The sequence below is a fragment of the Cetorhinus maximus genome, chromosome 16 (assembly GCF_964194155.1).
Source record: "Cetorhinus maximus chromosome 16, sCetMax3.hap1.1, whole genome shotgun sequence".
Lineage (NCBI taxonomy): Eukaryota > Metazoa > Chordata > Chondrichthyes > Lamniformes > Cetorhinidae > Cetorhinus > Cetorhinus maximus.
In genome coordinates, this window is record NC_135894.1 from 27,848,026 (window position 1) to 27,867,628 (window position 19,603).

The 19,603-nt window shown below is 46.5% G+C and overlaps 1 protein-coding gene across 1 annotated transcript in view; it reads left to right on the forward strand.

Moving 5' to 3' along the window:
- The first annotated feature begins 6,525 nt into the window (after positions 1–6,525).
- Positions 6,526–19,603, forward strand: part of phldb2b (pleckstrin homology-like domain, family B, member 2b) — a 224,653-nt gene continuing 211,575 nt past the window's right edge. Inside the window, exon 1 of the mRNA XM_078559568.1 lies at positions 6,526–6,654. The gene's annotated coding sequence lies outside the window, so the exon portion shown is untranslated. The remainder of the gene's footprint in view (positions 6,655–19,603) is intronic.

A 19,603-nucleotide genomic window follows, 5' to 3' on the forward strand; every position in this document is an offset into this window, starting at 1 on the left:
AGCAGGATGTGCATTTTATGTCTCTGAGCTGCCTTGTCACTCCTCTATTTATGAGACTATTACATTTACTACTTAAATAAATACTCACCAGCTAGTCAGGAATGACCTGCTTCTCCTCTGCTGACGTCACTGTAAAGAACATATCTTTATATTTCTGTTGAATTGTTGTAAAGAACATATCTTTTTATTTCTGTTGGATGTGGATTAAAATTACAAAGGTTGCAGTTTGAAAGACATGTCTACTGGAACAGTGTGAGGGATATATACAATATTGCTGTCCTGGAACAGAGTGTGCCATGAAAAACAGGATGGACCTGAGGAGGAGTCCGGTCTAATGGGGAACTGCCTGGCAACAACATTTTTATTGGCTCCTAACCAGGTGACCAGGGTTTGTGTGAGAGCAGTGCAGCAGGAAAAAAAGCTCAAAGCCTGAAAAGAAAAAAGACCAAAAACCTCTTTCTCCAGTGTGTGTAAGATTCCAGTAATTCTTCAATAATAGCAAGCTGTTTTTTCTCCCTCATATCCCTCTAACATGCTCTCTCTCTCTCTGAAAAACGCCTGTCAAGAGGAAAAGGTGATAATCCCATTAGAGACATTGAAAAGCAAGTGCTCAACCAGTGAACTAAAGATTGAAAGTGCTGGGAAGACAACCTCGTGTCATCAACAAAGAGCTGAAAGGATTCAATCGAAATCAACCCATCAAATCCTGTACTCTGGAGTTGGTGCTACTGAGCTGTTTTATCCCACCCTTAAAATCCATGTTTGTGTGTGTCTTATGTGTCTTGTATGTGTGTGTAGGGATTTAAGAAGTGGGTAGAGTTTAAGTTATAGTGTTAGAAATTAGCAGTTCATATTTCTTTCTTTTGCCACTGGTTAAAGACAATTTGTACAATAAACAGTTATTTACTTATTAAGTTTACAAATCTGGTGCCCATATTCTGTTAACCTAAATTAAACAATTAGGTGCTTTGATCAAACTTTTCACATTTGTTGTGGCTCGGGGAGCAGTGGGGCTTGATATTGCAGCGCACTGTCCCCAGTGAGTCATGCCATCACTTTATTACATAGGGAGGTCAACTGAAATGGTTTTACTTAACTCTTTTTATCTGAAACCACTCAGTGATTTTCACACACTGATTTGGTGATTTGCGCGCACTCAGTGATTTGAACCAGGGGACACTGATTTAAGGTGACTGGCAAAAGAACCAAAGACGACATGATGAAAAACTGTTTAAGCAATGAGGGTTTAGGATCTGGAGTGCACCGTCAGAGTGTGTTCTGGAGACAGATTCAATTGTGGCTTTCAATAGAGAATTGAATAATTACCTAAAGAGAGAAAATTTGCACGGCTACTAGGAAAAGGCAGGGAAGTGGGACTTGCTAAGTAGCTCTTCAGAGAGCTGACCTAGACATAAAGGGCTGAATGGCTTATGTCTGTGCTGTAATTATTTTATCATTTCTATTTTCTATAATTTGCACATGTAGTGTAGTGATTTGCAGAGACTCAATGATTTGCACACGCTCGATGATTTGCAGAGACTCAATGATTTGCACACACTCAATGATTTGCACACACTCAATGATTTGCACATACCCGATGATTTGCACACACTCAATGATTTGCACATACCCGATGATTTGCATACACTCAATGATTTGCAGAAACTCAATGATTTGCACATACCCGATGATTTGCACACATTCAATGATTTGCACACACTCAATGACTTGCAGAGAATCAATGATTTGCACACACAATGATTTGCAGAGACTCAATGATTTGCACACACTGAATGATTTGTACACTCAATGATTTGGAGAGAGTCAATGATTTGCACACACTGAATGATTTTCAGAGACTCAATGATTTGCACACTCAATGATTTGCATACACTGAGTGATATGCAGAGAATCAATGATTTGCACACACATGAATGATTTGCAGAGACTCAATGATTTGCACACATGGAATGATTTGCACACACTCGATGATTTGCACACACTCAATAATTTGCACACACTCAATGATTTGCACATACCCGATGATTTGCACACATTCAATGATTTGCACACACTCAATGACTTGCAGAGACTCAATGATTTGCACACACTGAGTGATTTGTACACTCAATGATTTGGAGTCAATGATTTGCACACACTCAATGATTCACAGAGGCTCAATGATTTGCACACACTGAATGATTTGCAGAGACTCAATGATTTGCACACATGGAATGATTTGCACACACTCGATGATTTGCACACACTCAATGATTTGCACACACTGAATGAGTCAGGACATGAGTTACTTACCACAGAATTCCCAACCTCTGGCCTGCTTTTGTAGCCATAGTATTTATATGGCTAGTCCAGGTTATTTTCTGGTCAATGGTAATCCCCCAGGATGTTGATAGTGGGGGATTCAGTGATGGTAATGCCATTGAACATCAAGGGGTGATGGTTAGATTTTCTCTTGTTGGAGATGGTCATTGCCTGGCACTTGTGTGGCATGAATGTTACTTGCCACTTATCAACCCAAGCCTGAATGGTGTCCAGGTCTTGCTACATTTGGACATGGACTGCTTCAGTATCTGGGGAGTTGCAAATGGTGCTAAACATTGTGAAATCATCAGCGAACGTCCCCACTTCTGACCTTATGATGGAAGGAAGGTCAATGATGAAGCAATTGAAGATGGTTGGGCCGAGGACATTACCCTGAGGAAGTCCTGCAGTGATGTGCTGGAACTGAGATGACTGACTTCAAACAACCATGGCCATCTTCCTTTGTGTGAGGTATGATTCAAACCAGCGGAGAGTTTTCCCTCTGATACCCATTGACTCCAGTTTCGCTGGAGCTTCTTGATGTCACACTTGGTCAAATGCTGCCTTGATGTCAAGGGCAGTCACTCTCACCTCACCTCGGGAGTTCAGCTCTTTTATCCATGTTTGGACCAAGCCTGTAATGAGGTCAGAAGCTGAGTGGCCCTGGTGGAACCCAAACTGAGTGTCAGTGAGCAGGTTATTGCTAAGCAAGCGCTGCTTGATAGCACTGTTGATGACTGCTTCCATCACTTTACTGATGATCGAGAGTAGACTGATGGGGTGGTAATTGGCTGGGTTGGATTTATCCTGAGTTTTGTGTACAGGACAATCCTGGGCAATTTTCCACATTGTTGGGTAGATGCCAGTGTTGTAGTTGTACTGTAACAGTGTGACTAGGGGTGCAACTAGTTTTGGAGCACAAATATTCAGTAATAATTGCCGGAGTATTGTCAGGACCCGTAGCCTTTGCAGTATCTAGTGTCTTCAGCCATTTCTTGATATCACGTGGAATGAATTGAATTGGCTGAAGACTGGCATCTGTGATGCTGGGGACCTCTGGTGGAGGCCGAGATGGATCATCCACTTGGCACTTCTGGCTGAAGATTGTTGCAAATGCTTCAGCCTTATCTTTTGCACTGATGTGCTGGGCTCCCCCATCATTGAGGATGGGAATATTTGTGGAGTTTCCTCCTCCAGTGAGTTGTTTAATTGTCCACCACCATTCACGACTGGATGTGGCAGGACTGTAGAACATAGATCTGAGTCAATGGTTGTGGAATTGCTTAGCTCTGTCTATCACTTGCTGCTTATGCTGTTTGGCAGGCAAGTAGTCCTGTGTTGTAGCTTCACCAGTTTGATGGGAGGCAGTGGTGTAGTGGTATTGTCGCTGGGCTAGTAATCTAGAGACCCAGGGTAATACTTGCACCACACAAATGTCAGGCAATGACCATCTCCAACAAGTGAGAATCTAATCATCTCCCCTTGACATTCAATTGCATTACCATCGCTGAATCCCCCACTATCAACATCCTGGAGGTTACCATTGACCAGAATCTGAACTGGACCAGCCATATAAATATCATAGCTACAAGAGCAGGTCAGAGGCTAGGAATCCAGCAGTGAGTAACTCACCTCCTGACTCCCCAAAGCCTGTCCATCATCTATAAGGCACAAGTTAGAAGTATGATGGAATATTCCCCATTTGCCTGGAAGAATGCAGCTCCAAAGCCCCTTAAACAGCACCTTCCAAACCCATGGCCACTACCATCTAGAAGGACAAGGGCAGCAGACACATGGGAACACCACTACCTGGAAGTTCCCCTCCAAGCCACTTCTGGCTTGGAAATATATCACCGTTCCTTCACCGTCTCTGGGTCAAAATCCTGGAATTCCCTCCCTAATAGTGCTGTGTGTATACCGACACCACGTGGACTGCAGCGGTTCAAGAAGGCATCTCACCACCACCTTCTCAAGGGTATTTAGGGATGGGAAATAAATGCTGGCCTAGCCAGCAACACCCACGTCCCATGAATGAATTTAAAAAATGCTAGGCCAGTGACATCACCACTAAGCCATCATCTCCCCCAACGTTTTGCATACTAGATTGAATATCAGACTGATTTAGTGAATTTCACGCTGATCTGACGATTTTCACACTGATTTCTTGATTATCATAATGATTTGGCAATGTTCACACTGATTGGAACTTTACACTGATTTGGTAAATTTTACCCTGATTCAGTGAATTTCACTCCACTTTAGCAATTTTCACATTGGTTTGGTGATCTTCATTCTGATTTGGCAGTTTGTACCCTGATTTGGCAAATTTCACTTGGTTTTCAAAATTTTCACACTGATTTGTTGAATTTCATGTTGATTTGGTGATTTTACACTGATTTGTTGATTTTCACCCTGAGTGTTGCTGAAACAAGCAATAGTTATTCAAAGCTTTTCTTCTTGCACTCATTAGGACAATTTGCAAGAGTACCAATGTAAGGGAAATCAACACATTTATACGGTAAGAAAAGAGAGTCGTGCATTCTCCATGGCAAGGCCTCTACCAGCCAGAGTCCACTTGCCAACCAATCAGCACTCTTTTCTCACACAGTATAAATTGTTGTTTTCCCTTACATTGGTGTTCTTACGAATTGTCCTGATGAGTGCAAGGTGAAAAGCTTTGACAAAACGTCTCTTTTTTTCAGCAATACTCAAGTTCTGTGCTACCAAGTGACTATTTTCATCCTGATTTGTTTAATTTCACACAGATTTGTTGATTTCACCTGTTTTGGTGATTTTCAAAATAATTTGATGATTTTCAACCTGATTTGGTGAATTCCACACAGATTTGGGTACTTACACACTGATTTGATGAATTTCACACTGATTTGATGATTTTCACACTGATCTGGCAAATTTCACACCATTTCGGTGGATTTCACATCGATTTCGCTCTTTTGAAACTAATTTGGTGTTTTGCACACAGGATATATGATCTGCATTGGCTGATTTGGTGATTCTCACACTGATTTAGTGATTTTCACCCTGATTTGGTGAACTTCACTCTGGTTTGGTGAACTTCACATTGGTTTAGTGGGTTACAAACCAGTTTGGTGATTTTCACACTGATTTAGTGATTTTCACCATGATTTGTTGAATTTAAATGGGTTTAGTGAATTTCACACGGGTTTAGTGAATTTCACACTGGCTTGGTGAATTTCACATTGGTTTAGTGAATTTCACACTGGTTTGGTGAACTTCACATTGGTTTTGTGAGTTTCACCTTGGTTTGGTGAATTTTACCCTGGTTTCGTGAATTTTACACTGATTTAGTGACTTTTACCCTGATTTAGTGAATTCCTCACCGGGCTGGTGAATTTCACACTGATTTAGTGAATTTTACACCAATTTAATGAATTTCACATTGGTTTGCTCATTTTTCACACTGATTTGGTGAATTTCACATTGGTTTGGTAATTTTTCACACTGGTTTGGTGACTTTTACACTGGTTTGGTGACTTTCACACTGATTTAGTGAATTTCACACTGGTTTCATGATCTTCACACTGATTTGGTGATTTTCACACTGGTTTGCTGATCTTCACACCAGTTTAGTTAATTTGACCCTGATTTCATGAATTTCACACTGATTTAGTGAATTTCACACTGGTTTCATGATCTTCACACTGATTTGGTGATTTTCACACTGGTTTGCTGATCTTCACACCAGTTTAGTTAATTTGACCCTGATTTCATGAATTTCACACTGGTTTGGTGGGTTTCACACTGGTTTGGTGATCTTCACACCAGTATAGTTTATTTCACACTGGTTTTGTGATTTTTCACACTGGTTTAATGACTGGTTTAGTGTTTTTCACACTGGTTTGGTAAATTTCACACTGATTTAGTGATTTCCACACTGGTTTAGTGACTGGTTGGTTTAATATTTTTCACACTGGTTTGGTAAATTTCACACTGATTTAGTGATTTCCACACTAGTTTAGTGACTGCTTTAGTGTTTTTCACACTGGTTTAGTGGGTTTCACATTGACTTAGCAATTTTCACACTAGTTTACTTTGTTTCACACTGGTTTGATGAATTTCACACTGGTTTAGTCACTAGTTTGGGGTTGATCACACACACACACACACACACACTGCCTCCTCTGGCTTGTCCCGAACCTGCGCGCACTCTGCTGCCCCCGCCTTCCAGCGCTACGTGGCCGGAGACGGAGTGGGGACTGCGGGTCCCGGGCCGGACGGGAGCCGCTGTCGGCGTTGTGCCCGCGGGGTGGTTCTAGGAGAGGGATCCGCCGAGCCAGCTCTGGAGTCGCTGTGAGTACAAGTAGCAATTAGAGGGATGGTCCCTGTGTAATTTCTGCCGAGCAAATTAGTAAGTAAAGTGCAGTTAACCCGAGTCAGTGCAGCCTTGTCAATAACTGGGGGAGAGGCAATTTGCCAACTCCTTAAAACTTCATCCTGTCTGAATGCATGGGGGACAGTTAAGGCGAAATCTCCATTTCATATCCCGCCGCCACCTAAACTGTTGGTTAAGAAACCACTTGCATTCTGTAGCACCTTTCACCACCCCAGGACGTCCCAAAGTCCTTCAGGGGCATTTATATATATATATAAAAAACAATTTTTGAAGTATAGTCCCTGTCCCAATGTAGGAAACGTGGCAGAGCAGCTGCGCACAGCAAGCTCCCACAAACAGCAACATTAATCCGATAATCCATTTTGAGCTAGACATTGCCCAGGACTGCCCTGTTCTTGGAATGGTGCCAAAGGCAATCTTTTACGTTCACCCCCCAGAGGAGAGATCTCAGTTTAAACGACCACATGCACTCCAGCCTCCGGAGTGGGACTTGAACCCATGACTTGTGCCAGAGTGACACCAGTCTTTTATTACTGAGACATTAAAACACTCAGATTAGTTGGGTTCCCTGGAGGTTGGAAGGTCTGGTTTTACAGTGTGTGTGTGTGGGTGATGCTCCCTGTGTTCAGCCTCACCTGCTGGGAGCGATTGTGTGAAAACAAAGGGCGGGTAGGCCATCAACAGGATTGTACCCACCCTGTGCTTTCCTGGTGGCTTTGAGGTGGATGGTCGTCAATCCTCCTGGAGTCTCCCAGGATTTATGCCTAACCTCCTCTCGCCACTGCTGCACCCGAATGATGGATAGAGCAGTTTCTGGAGCACAGAGCACTGTGGGTATTGAAGCTGCCATTACAGATCGATTGGAAGGCATCCGATGGTAGGTGGTTGAGAATAGGGACGGTTGAAGGTATTCCTGAGGGTGGGGATGGTTGAGGGTGAGAGGTGTTGAGTGTGGGGTTGTGTGAAGGTGAGAGAGGTTGAGTGTGGAAGCGTGGTGAGAGATTGAGTATGGGGGCGTGCGGGGGTGAGGCAGATTGAGTGTGGGGGTGAGAGAGAGGTTGGTTGTGGGGGTGAGGGTGAGAGAGGTTGAGTGTCAGGGTGAGAGAGGTTGAATGTCGGAGTGAGGGTCAGAGAGAGGTTGGGTGTGGGGGTGAGAGTGAGAGGTTGAATGTCGGAGTGAGGGTCAGAGAGAGGTTGGGTGTGGGGGTGAGAGTGAGAGGTTGAGTGTCGGAGTGAGGGTCAGAGAGGTTGGGTGAGGGTGAGAGGGTGAGGGTGAGGGTGAGAGAGGGTGAGGGTGAAGGAGGGTGAGAGAGGGAGAGTGTCGAAGTTAGAGTTAGAGAGAGGTTAGGTGTGGCGATGAGGGTGAGGGAGGGAGAGTGGGAGGGAGAGGGAGGGAGAGGGTGGGTGAGGGTGAGAGAGGGTGAGGGAGAGTGTGGGGGTGAGGGTGAGAGAGAGAGTGTGTAGGGGTGAGGGAGGGAGAGTGTGAAGGTGAGGGAGGGATAGTGTGAGTGAGGGAGAGTGTGAGGGTGAGGGAGGGAGAGTATGAGGGTGAGAGGGGAGAGGGTGAGGGTGAGAGAGAGGGAGGGTGAGAGTGAGAGAGGGAGAGTGTGGGGGTGAGGGTGAGAGAGGATGAGGGTGAGGGAGGGAGAGTGTGGGGATGAGGGTGAGGGAGGGAGAGTGTGGGGATGAGGGTGAGGGAGGGAGAGTGTGGGGATGAGGGTGAAGGAGGGAGAGTGTGGGGATGAGGGTGAGGGAGGGAGAGTGTGAGGGTGAGGCTGAGAGAGAGAGAGGGTGGGAGAGGGTGAAGGTGAGGGAGGGTGAGGGAGAGGGAGGGAGAGTGTGGGGGTGAGGGTGAGAGAGGGTGAGGGTGAGACAGGGAGAGTGTAGGGGTGAGGGTGAGAGAGGGAGAGTGTGGGGGTGAGAGAGGGAGAGTGTGGGGGTGGGGGTGAGGGTGAGAGAAGGAGAGGGTGAGGATGAGAGAGGGTGAGGGTGAGAGAGGGTGAGGGTGAGACAGGGAGAGTGTGGGGGTGAGGGAGGGAGAGTGTGGGGGTGAGGGAGGGAGAGTGTGGGGGTGGGGGTGAGAGAGGGAGAGGGTGGGGGTGAGAGAGGGAGAGGGTGGGGGTGAGAGAGGGAGAGGGTGGGGGTGAGAGAGGGAGAGGGTGGGGGTGAGAGAGGGAGAGGGTGGGGGTGAGAGAGGGAGAGGGTGGGGGTGAGAGAGGGAGAGTGTGAGGGTGAGAGAGGGAGAGGGTGGGGGTGAGGGTGAGGGAGGGAGAGTGTGAGGGTGAGAGAGGGAGAGGGTGAGGGTGAGGGTGAGGGAGGGAGAGTGTGGGGGTGGGGGTGAGAGAGGGAGAGTGTGAGGGTGAGAGAGGGTGAGGGTAGGGGTGAGGGTGAGAGAGGGAGAGGGTGAGGGTGAGAGAGGGAGAGGGTGGGGGTGAGAGAGGGAGAGAGTGGGGGTGAGGAGGGGAGAGTGTGGGGGGGTGGAGAGGGAGAGTGTGGGGGTGAGAGAGGGAGAGTGTGGGGGTGAGAGAGGGAGAGTGTGGGGGTGGAGAGGGAGAGGTGGGGGGTGAGGGTGAGGGTGAGGGAGGGAGGGGGAGGGTGAGGGTGAGGGAGGGGAGAGTGATGGTGAGGGAGGGAGAGTGTGGGGGTGAGATAGGGAGAGTGTGGGAGTGAGGGTGAGGGAGGGAGAGGGTGAGGGTGAGGGAGGGAGAGTGTGAGGGAGGGAGAGGGTGAGAGAGTGTGAGGGAGGGAGAGGGTGAGAGAGTGTGAAGGAGGGAGAGTGTGGGGGTGAGAGAGGGAGAGTGTGGGGGTGAGAGAGGGAGAGTGTGGGGGTGAGAGAGGGAGAGTGTGGGGGTGAGAGAGGGAGAGTGTGGGGGTGAGGGAGGGAGAGGGTGAGGGTGAGAGTGAGGGAGGGAGAGGGTGAGGGTGAGGGAGGGAGAGTGTGAGGGAGGGAGAGGGTGAGGGTGAGGGAGGGAGAGTGTGGGACGTTATATGATGAAAACATTCCAGAGGACGCTCTGAACAGTCATCGCAGTGTTTTCATGAGCCCAAAACTGTTTGTCTCCTTGTCACATACACGTCAATGTGAAGCATAAATTGTCAGGCTCAGGCTGTACAATGGGCTGTTGCTTTGAGGAAAAAAACAAAAAACTACTGCGGATGCTGGAAATCCAAAACAAAAGCAGAATTACCTGGAAAAACTCAGCAGGTCCGGCAGCATCGGCGGAGAAGAAAAGAGTTGACGTTTCGAGTCCCTCATGACCCTTCAGCAGAACTGAGTGAAGTTAGGAGAGGGGTGAAATATAAGCTTTGGGGTGGGGGGGGGGGGGAGAAGTTGTGGGGGGGTGTTTGTAGGGATAAGCAAGCAGTGATAAGAGCAGATAATCAAAAGATGTCACAGACAAAGGGACAGAGAGGCGTTAAAGGTCCTTTAACTCCTCTCTGTTCCTTTGTCTGCAACATCTTTTGATTATCTGCTCCTATCACTGCTTGCTTGTCCCTACAACCAGCCCCCCCACCACAACTTCTCTCCCCCCACCGCCACCTTAAACCAGCTTATATTTCACCCCTCTCCTAACTTCACTCAGTTCTGCTGAAGGGTCATGAGGACTCGAAACGTCAACTCTTTTCTTCTCCGCCGATGCTGCCGGACCTGCTGAGTTTTTCCAGGTAATTCTGCTTTTGTGTTGCTTTGAGGAGTCGATTTGGAGTCTGGTCTGCATTGGAACAATTGGTGATCTAGATAAGAATGTGCCACGACAGGGACACCAACTGGTCACAAATGAGCTTTTGAAGTCCTCCACTCACAGGGTTGATTCTTAAGTTCCCTTTGAAGTGATTGAGTGAACGGCACAGTTGTATCAATACAGATGGGCAATGGATGTGAAGCACATTCACACCCTGCGAATGAATCATTAAAATAAGAGTTTGTCCAGGCTGGAAAGTGCATGAAGCTTTGGTGAGTGGAGAGCGGTGGGAGATAATAGGGGTGAAGGAAGTAGCTGTTTCAAAGAGGGAGAGAGGCAACGCAAGATTGACAACTCATGAAAGCAAGGCATGAGGTGGGTTCCTCTCGCTGAGCAAGTCTGGCTAATAATTGACACAGTGAGTAGAATAAATGGAAGTTTGGATGAGTCAGCATTATATAGTATTACATACAGGCTATTTGGCCCAACTTCTCCATATTGGTGTTTACCCCACTCTTTTCCCATATCCCTGCATCAATCCCAAACTAATCCCACTGCCCCGCTCTCTCCCCATAGCCCTGTATAAATCCCAAACTAATCCCACTGCCCTGCTCTCTCCCCATAGCCCTGTATTAATCCCAAACTAATCCCACTGCCCTGCTCTCACCCAATAGCCCTGTATCAATCCCAAACTAATCCCACTGCCCCCTTCTCTCCACATTGCCCTGTATCAATCCCAAACTAATCCCACTGCTCTCTCCCTTTATTCCTGTATCTTCCTCTGTTTCAAATATTTGTCTAATTTTCCTCTAAACAAGGCAATATTCTCTGCCATTATGTAAAGAAATTTCTGTATAAAGAATTTTCTCCTAATACATCTTAGCCTTGACTTCTCTAGTGGAAGTAGTCTCAATATGTCAAGTCCCTTCTCATAACTGTAGTTTCCCATGTTGGCATTGTCCCTGTGAATCGACAATGCACAATCTCTTTAAAATCATTTCTGGCAATCTAATTATGGTCTAATAACTACCATGTCTAAATTTATTGATATGTCTTTACACCCTTGCCCCTATTTAGAGAACCCAACATCCTGATGGCATTTGTTATCCCGTTATCCATTTGCACTCACACTTAGGATGATCCATTGGAGCCCCTGGGTGTCTCAGTTGTGTATTGTCACAATGTGATGGTTCCTCTTTCTGACTTCACCCCTGCTGTAGTCTGGCAGAGTAAGATTGCCAGTTTAGCATTGGACCAGGACATGGGTCTCCCAACCTGTTTTCACCCATCTAGTCAATGACAGAGCCATGAACAAAAACAAAACTACCTGGAAAAACTCAGCAGGTCTGACAGCATCTGCGGAGAGGAACACAGTTAACGTTTCGAGTCCGAAAGACTCTTCATCAGAACTAAGGAAAAATAGAAAAGAGGTGAAATATAAGCTGGTTTAAGGGGGGATGGGACAAGTAGAGCTGGATAGAGGGCCAGTGATAGGTGGAGATTGCCAAAAGATGTCACAGACAAAAGGACAAAGAGGTGTTGATGGTGGTGATATTAGCAAAGGTGTATATGTGCATAAATCATTGAAGGTGGCAGGACAGGATGAGAGCACAGTTAATGAAGCACACAGTACCTAGGCTTTATTAATAGGGGCATAGAGTACAAGGACAAAGAGGTTATGTTGAACGTGTATAAGACACTGGTTTGGCCTCAGCTGGAGTATCACATCCAGTTCTGGGCCCATCACTGCAGTACAGATGTGAAGGCATTATACAGAGTACACAAAAGATTCATGAGAATGGTTCCTGGGATGAGAAACTTCAGTTATGAAGATACTTTGAAGAAGTTGGGGCTGTTTTCCTTGGAGAAGAGAAGGTTGAGAGGTATTCAAAATCATGAGGGGTCTGGACAGAGTAGATAGAGAGAAACTGTTCCCATTGATGGAAGGATTGGGAACCAGAGGGCACAGATTTAAGGTGATTGGCAAGAGAAACACAAGCGACATGCGGAGAAGCTTTTTCATGTAGCTACTTGTTAGGGTTTGGAATGCATTGCCTGCGAGTGTGGTGGAGGCAGGTTCAATCGAAGCTCCCAAAAGGGAATTAGACTTTGATCTGAAAGGAAGAATGTGCAGTGTTACGGGGCAAAGGTGGGAAAATGGCACTAAGTGAATTGCTCATTCAGACATGATGGGCCGAATGGCCTCCTCCAGCACAGTAACTATGCTGTGATTCTGGATAAACGTGTGTTTGAATAATTTCTGGCGAAATCTCTTGACTGAAAGGAATGGAGTTAACGTGATTTATTGCTGGAAAAGTTTTTCATCTGTTTCCATCAAGCTTTACAAACAGAGATAAACGGGCTTGTGATAACATAACACAAACGGTTTAGACCAAAGGGATTGGGCCATTTATTTAGACAGACTATGAGAACTGAGAGCAGCTGTACAAAAAAATATCACGCGCTACCTCAAGAGTACTGTCGATGTGCAGAGAGATCATGGATTGTCGGTTTTTGTAAAGCCCATATTTGACTCCTGGAGTTTTCTGTGTCCTGATTACCAGGATGTTTTATGTATCAGGTTTGTTTTTTCATGAGACCTGTGTAGCTTTGCAGCCTGGTTTTTATCTTTGATGTGAAAGAATGTCACTGATCCACATCTTAAAATCCAAGGCAATCAGGGCACACATCAGGAAGAGGTGCCTGGTGTTTCATACACACAGGAGGTCCTCCAATCAGGTTCTAGTTGGGTGACATCTTGCTATGCCATGTGATCGTTATCATTTCCTGTTTAAATATCTGAGTGCAGGATTGCTTACATTCGCCAGCATTTGGAATAAGACGTTAAACAGACCTTGTGTTTTATGTGCCCCTTTGCAATGATGTGCTCCAGTTTAAACAGAAAGAAATGTCAACATTCATGGATCGTTCTCTGCCTGTCCAGCCATGAGGCTTTGGAACAGTTCAGATCAACATTTAACCAGCAGAGTCTGTGTGAAACATTTCCTTCAAATCAAAGCAAAATACTGCGGATGCTGCAGGTCTGAAATAAAAACGGAACGTGCTGGGGAGAAAAAACACTCAGCCGGCCTGACAGCATCTGTGGAGGGAGAAACAGGGTTAACGTTTAGAGTTTAATATGACTCATTTTCACAACTGACGAGAGGCAGAAATGTGATGGGTTTTGTACCGTTGAAAAGGTGGGGGGGGAGGGGCAGGTGAAGAAAAAGGGGAAGGTCAGGGATGGGTTAGAGGGCGGGGAGATTAAATGAGAAAGATGTCATGGAACAAAGGGCAGAGAGAGTGGGAATGGTAGTAGTAAAAGAACAATGCATTGGTCCAGAGTAGGTGTTAATAGCAGCATAAAGGTCAGCGCTGCCTGAAAGCAAAATATGAGAACAAGATCCAGACTGGCACATTTCCTTTACTGTTTCAGTCTTTGCCCAGACTTTTGGGGTGGGGGGGGCGGTGGGTAGGGGCAGGCAGTGGAATGCACTGTCATCTCTGTAGTATTAGGAATTTCTTTTCATGGAAAGCTGCCTACAGACTTGATATCAATGCTCTTAGATGGAAATGGATGAATGGTGGGAAGAAAGGAATGATATAGCAAGGCTTTGAGGAGGTTGCATTTAAGCTGGCTGTTCATATATCTGACCTTGACATTCCTCATTCCATTTATGGTGTGGGAGATGCAACGTTTGGAACTGAAGTAACATTCCACCATGTAGCTGGGTGCAGGGTGTTTTGGGGTGTGTTGTTGGGGAACAGTAGTTGTTGGGGGGGACTTTACTCTCAAACTAACATAAGAAATAGGAGCAGGAGTCAGTCATTGGCCCATCCACCATTCTATAGGATCATGGCTGATCTGATTGTGGCTTAACTCCCCTTTCCTGTCTGTCGCCCGCAGTAACCCTTGACTCCCTTGTAGATCAAGAATCTAACTCAGCCTTGAATATATTCAATGACCCAGCAGCCACTGCTCTCTGGGTTAGAGAATTCCAAAGATTAACGACCCTCTAAGAGAGGAAATTCCTCATCATCTCGTCTTTAATGAGGGACCCACCCATTTTAAACTGTCCCCTAGTTCTAGATTCCCCCATGAGGGGAAACATCCTCTCAGCATCCAGACTGTCGAGCCCCCTCAGAATCTTATATGTTTCAATAAGATCACTTCTCATTCTTCTAAACTCCAGTGAGTATAGGCCCAACCTGATCAACCTTTCCTCAAAAGACAAACAATTTATCCCAGGAGTAAGCCTAGTGAACCTAGATTTGAAGCTACAATCAGGTCAGCCATGATCTTATGAAATGGCCAAGCAGACTCAAGGAGCCATACGGCTTAATCCTGCTCCTAATTCATATGCTCTCTGAACTGCTTCCATTGCAAATATATCCATCCTTAAGTAAGGTGGCCAAAGCTGTACACACTACTCTAGATGTACCTGTCAGAACCTGTTAGACCTGATTGGAAATGTTTGACACTAGCTTAGACTAGAAAGTGTTTGAGTGGAATCTATTTCGCCTCGTTCCTGACAGAACAGCGGGATCATTTTCAAATTCGGAGCCCGACCAATTAAATTGTATGCCTTGTGGTTGCGCTATCCCACAGCAAATTAATTATCATCCCTCCTCTGGTCTAGCCAACCAATCAGGGAGGGTAACTGGGATGACATGCTGGATGACATGCCAGGCAATGACCATCTCCAACAAGAGAGAACCTAACCATCGCCCCTTGACATTCAATGGCATTAAGATCACTGAATCCCCCACTGTCAACATTCTGGGGGTTACCATTGACCAGAAACTGAGTCACATAAATACTATGGCTACAAGAGCATGTCGGAGGCTAGGAATCCTGCGATGAGTAACTCACCTCCTGACTCCCCAAAGCCTGTCCACCAGCTACAAGGCACAAGTCAGGAATGTGATGGAATACTCTCCACTTGGCTGGATGAGTGCAGCTCCCCCAACACTCAAGAAGGTTGACACGATCCAGGACAAAGCAGCCCCGCTTGATTGACAATAGACAAATCCAACCTGGCCAATTACCGCCACATCAGTCTACTCTTGATCATCAGTAAAATAATAGCAGGGGTCATCAACAGTGCTATCAAGCAACACTTACTTAACAATAACCTGCTCACTGATGCCCAGTTTGGGTTCTGCCAGGGTGACTCAGCTCCTGATCCCATTACAGCCTTGGTTCAAACATGGACAAAATAGTTGAACTCCCGAGGTGAGGTGAGAATGACTGCCTTTGACATCAAGGCAGCATTTAACCGAGTGTGGCATCAATGAGCCCTAGCAAAACTGGAGTCAATGGGAATCAGGGGGAAAACTCTCTGCTGGTTGGAGCCGTACCTAGCACAAAGGAAGATGGTTGTGATTGTTGGAGATCAATCACCTCAGCTCCAGCACATCACTGCAGGAGTTCCTCAGGGTAATGTCCTCGGCCCAACAATCTTCAGTTGCTTCATCAATGACCTTCCTTCCATCATAACGTCAGAAGTGGGGATGTTCGCTGATGATTACACAATGTTCAGCACCATTGTCGACTCCTCAAATACTGAAGCAGTCCATGTCCAAATACAGCAAGACCTGGACAATATTCAGGCTTGGGCTGACAAGTGGCAATAATGTTCATGCCACATAAGTGCCAGGCAATGACCATCTCCAACAAGGGAGAATCTAACCATCGACCTTGATGTTCAATGGTATTACCATCACTGAATCCCCCACTATCAACATTAACATTGACCAGAAACTGAACTGGACTAGCCATATAAATACTGTGACTACTAGAGCAGGTCAGTGGCTGGGAATTCTGCAGCGAGTAACTCACCTCCTGACTCTCCAAAGCCTGTCCACCATCTACAGGGCACAAGTCAAGAGCGTAAAGGAATACTCTCCACTTGCCTGGATGAGTGCAGCTCCAACAATACTCAAGCTTGACACCATCCAGGACAAAGCAGCCCGTTTCATTGGCATCACATCCACAGACATTCACTCCTTCCACCACCGATGCACAGTACTAGCAGTGTTTACCATCTACAGAGGCACTGCAGGAACTCACCATGGCTCCTTAAACAGCACGTTCCAAACCCACGACCATTACCATCTAGAAGGGCAGCAGACACATGGGAACACCACCACCTGGAAGTTCCCCTCCAAGTCAGACACCATCCTGACTTGGAAATATATCACCATTCCTTCACTGTCGCTGGGTCAAAATCCTCAAACTCCCTCCCTAACAGCATTCTGGGCGTACTTACACCACATGGACTGCAGCAGTTCAAGAAGGCAGCTCACCACCACCTTCTCAAGGGTAATTAGGGATGGGCAATAGATGCTGGCCCAGCTAGTGAAGCCCACATCCTGTAAGTGAGTGAAAAAATGAAAAAAAAACAAAGAAAGAAGGATTACAAGGACCATGACATATTTTGCAAGGGCTTGTCTGCATTTTTGGATTTTTGAAGCTGCCGCTTGGGAATGGGGAGGAGACTTTGGGAAGTCTGCTGTCCAGGTGCCTCATTCTAACCTGGAGGTTCCACTGTGAGGGGAGTGCAGTGAGATGATCTTGCCCATGGTCAGAAGAGGACAATCTCTCCAACCAAACTGGCATGGATGGAAGTGGCCAAGGAAGTGAGCAGTAGGAGTGTGGCCCAGGACTTCAGGAGGGTGGGAAAAGTGAGTGACACTTTCAGCTGCCAGACCCCACAACCTGACTTTTCCACATCAACATACCTGGTAGTTCCACTCATTCCTCTCTCTGCAGGCACCTAAAGTCACCTCTGAACAACCAAGACTTGCTCTCAGTCTCGGCCTACTGCCCGCTCACGCCCGTGCCTCACAGTCACACTCTTCAAATGGTATCCTTTCCTCCTCGCTACACACGCTACTCACCTTGGGGAGAGGCGGTGACCTGGGTGGGGGCAGGGTGGGGAATAGGTGTTGGCCCTCCAGTAACAGGCACCTTATTGGGCACTAGCAGTGCATGCCCACCTGCACTGGGTGAGAGATCTTGTTCAGGAGGCTGTAGATGACAGCACTGAGCCTGCTGAGAAATTCTGAGCTTCTTGCGGCCCTGGTGCTCAGGTCATGTCAAGAGAGTTAATTCTCTTCCTGTAGAGCCTGTGTTAGGGGGCCTTGCCTCCTCCTGGCTGGATCGCAGTGTCCATTCCCTCTGCCCTCTGAAGGAGCATGTGGCTGAGGAGAAAGAAGCTGGTGCTCCTGCTGCTGGGGAGCTGTTGGCAATGGTGTAGCCTCTGCCCTAGCCTCTCAGCAATGCTGAAAAGTGGAGCTACATACGCTGCTCCCATGTCGTGGTGGAGGCTGGCAGCAGTGAAGTGCAGCTGAAGGTTAGTGAAGTGCCAGCCAGGTGATGTGCCTTCCAGGAAATTGACAGTCACATGTCAAGCAGTGAAAGCACACCCCGGGGGAAGAAGTGCTTTGAAGATCAGCCTCTCACCTGGCCATGGCTGCAGCTCTTACAGTGTTATCTGATTAAAGCCTTCCCAGCCTGTCAGTTTCATTGAGGAAGCTCTTCCGCTGTGTGCTCACTTTGGTGACCCTGGCATAGTGCAGCTAAAAGGACACTTAATTGTCTTTTGCATCACCTCAATCGCTTTCCCCCACACCGGTGGGGTTTCCACTCCGGAATCTGAAACTCACAAGGGGGAAAGCTGGAAGAGGGCGGAACGGGGGCAGGTTTCTGGCCCAGTGTCATTTTCCAGGACTTTCCCATCATGTACACACTTTAACTAATGGGCTGGGAAAATTCTGCCCTTTGATTCCTACATGTTGCATTTGAACAGAATACTCAAACGTAGACTTCAAACTGTAGATGTTTTGCCAGCGTTGCTCGTCAGTGAGTATGGAATACTTCAGGGAGGAGTGGATACAAAGTGCAAGTCATGTCATATAGGTACTTTCTGACACTTAAGGAATATCTTAGTGTTAGTATGCTCGCCTCAGAGTCAGGCGTTGTGGGCTCCAGCCCCACTCCAGATACTTGAGCTCAAAATCTAGGCTATCACTTCAGTGCATACTGAGGGAGTCAGAGGTGACATCTTTCAGGTGAACCGATAAACTGAGGCCTCGTCTAGCCTCTCAGATTGATGTAAAAAATCCCCCGACACGATTTGAAGAAGAGCAGGGGAGTTCTCCCCGGTGTCCTGGCCAATACTCGTCCCTCAATCAACACCACAAAAACAGATGACTTGGTTACTATCATACTGCTGTTTGATGGGAGCTTGCTGTGCGCAAATTGGCTGCTGGGCTTCTTGCAGTGCAACAGTGATCACATTTCAAAAAGTACCTCATTGGCTGTAAAGTTCAATGGACCTGGAAGTCACAAAGGCACCATATAAATGCAAGTATTTACTTTTTTGTTAATTGTAAGATTACTTGGATTAAAGATAGTGTGACCTTTGAATGTGATATGTTACTAGACCAGCAGGATGTAATGTTGCATCACATATAATTCACTGTCCTGGAAACTGAGGCCATTCCTATTCCAATCAGTACAAGGAGATATGATAGACTTACGTTATTGTAAACATCTCCATTTGTTCCACCAGATGAAGAGCCTAGTTCAGACACAACAAGGTGGAAATTAACTTGTTAGTCGGAGGCTTAAGATTCTCCTGAAGTTGGGCTTTGAGCCTTATCAACGGCTGAAGTCAGGCAAATATCAGGGACTCATTTGCCTCAGACACCAAGAGAATTAAAGCACTTGGAGACATGACGGGAAAATGGGATAAGGGTAAGAATAAAAATGGCTGTTTCTTAGCAACCGCCTTTGGCTCCTGGGGGTGGGGGATAATGGAGAGAGGGAAGGGGGCCAGCACCAATTCTCAATATTGCTATGGGGTAGTTCCATATTCACATCAGTATTTTTTATATAAAAAAACTTACCAGCTATGCCACAGGCAGACCTGGTTAGAGTGAATGCACCAGGCCCTGTCCTGACTGCATTCTGGGCAAACCCATCTCGGAGAGGGGGGGACCTCAAACAGCTCTGGCCACCCATAGTGGAGCCTTTCTTAATATGGTGGGTAACAGACTTCTGACACACTGCCCGCCATAGCTGGTGATTAGGTGCCCACTATGCACCTCTAAAATGAGAACGGCATCAACACATCTCTCGAGCATCGAGTCTCAAAGCTAAACCATAATTCTTTAAAAAGATCTTTTAATGAAAGTTTAAATTCCCCAAATTTTA